We start from the raw sequence: 1,667 nt of genomic DNA, 5'->3' as shown, positions 1-1,667 counted from the left end.
ACGTGACCGGTCATACTGACAGCGCCGGAGTTTCCGGGATCCTCAAATTTCGGTTGCCGCACGCTCAGCGGGGATGACGACAACGTCATCGAGTAGATTTCGCCTCGTCGATTACCGCACCGTGATCTTCTCCACTAATCTTGCTGCAGCCGGTGGGAGGATAAGATCTTGGACCCACCTGTAGGTGATTCAGTCGGAGGCCTATTAAAGCTTCCTCGGCGGACCTTCCTATTGCGCTGCTCGTCCTCCTCCCATTAATCTCGCCCTCCTCGCAACTCCCTGCACACCTCAAGCCACCTCCTTCCCCTCCTCCTCTGCGGACCTGTCACCCTCGCCATGACGAAGAGGCAGACCAGCAAGCTTGAGGCGAAGAAGAAGAAGAAGGGGGCGGCCTCCACTCAGCGGCGGCAGCGGGCGTTGCTGGCGGGCTGGATCCAAGGGGACTTCCTCCCCTCCACGGTGAGGGAGAATGACGTGCTGGAGCTGGTGGAGCACGACATGGTCGTCAACAAGTCCTGGAGGCTGCCGGAAGGTGAGATGGAGCCAACGCCAAAGGAGGGAGAGCGTGTTCTTCTGCTCAACCACGTGGCCAGAGGTTTCTCCCTGCCTCCCCATCCTTTCTTCCGAGGTATCATGAATTACTTCGGGGCGCAGATCCATCACTTTTCGCCGAATGCGATAGCTCATCTTTCCGCATTCATCACCCTCTGCGATTGCTTCATAGGATGTTCTCCCCATTGGGGGCTCTTCAAATATGTCTTCTCTGCTAGATCTCAGACTATTAAGAAGCTTAGCCAGTCTGATGATAAGACACACATCCTCCAGCTCTGCAGGGGTTTAGGCTTTCAGAAGAAAACAAAAAGTAGTTATCCCTCCCTTCAGCTATCCGAGTCGGTTAGGAACTGGCAATCGTCCTGGTTCTATTGCCAGGACATTGCCTTCCCGAATGCTTCGAGTGGGTTACCACCCTTCAGTTTAGACCGTCCGGGCCCTCCCAGGAAGCTAGCGCTCTCTAAGGGAGAAAGAACTCAAATCCAGCCTTTGGTCGACGCGCTGATAGCCGTCGTTCGGAAGGGAGTCACCGACATGGACTTGTTGGAGACTCTTCTGGGTCGACGTATCCAGCCGCTCCAGGCCCGAGACCACGCAATGTGGCATTACACGGGGCCTTCGGATACCACTCGGTCCCATCCTGAAGACGTGAGCGAGGAGACCGTGAGTGCATGGGTCCGCAGTATCACGGGCACATGTGATAACCCCGTGGGAGCTCGGCGGGTGAAGGCCTTCCGCGCCAAAAATCCTCCTCCGAATGAGGTGAGTACATGTTGTCGAGTGCTTTTAACCTTCTCAGTTTTATTGCTTTTCTTGTCTTGCTGACTGACGTTGCCGACTGTGTTTTGTGCAGGAGTGGACGAACTGGCATTCTGCAGTCTCAAATGGGAATCCGGTTGAGGAATAAGAAGGCAGGATGGAGGGGAGCGCGGATAGTGCCGAGTACGTCTCTGACAGTAGGGAGACGGAGGAGGAAACAGAAGAGGAGGAGCAGGAGAGTGAAGAGCAGAGCTCGTCACCCTCACCACGAGAACACCGAACCAAGCACCGTCATGACCCCGCTGCTCTGCCGGCTCCTCCTGTGGCCCCGAGTGCTCGGAGTGTGAAGAGAACCA

This window comes from Hordeum vulgare, chromosome 2H (assembly GCF_904849725.1).
Source record: "Hordeum vulgare subsp. vulgare chromosome 2H, MorexV3_pseudomolecules_assembly, whole genome shotgun sequence".
Taxonomy (NCBI): domain Eukaryota; kingdom Viridiplantae; phylum Streptophyta; class Magnoliopsida; order Poales; family Poaceae; genus Hordeum; species Hordeum vulgare.
The sequence above is the reverse complement of the archived record's forward strand: the minus strand, read 5'-3'. Positions refer to the sequence as shown.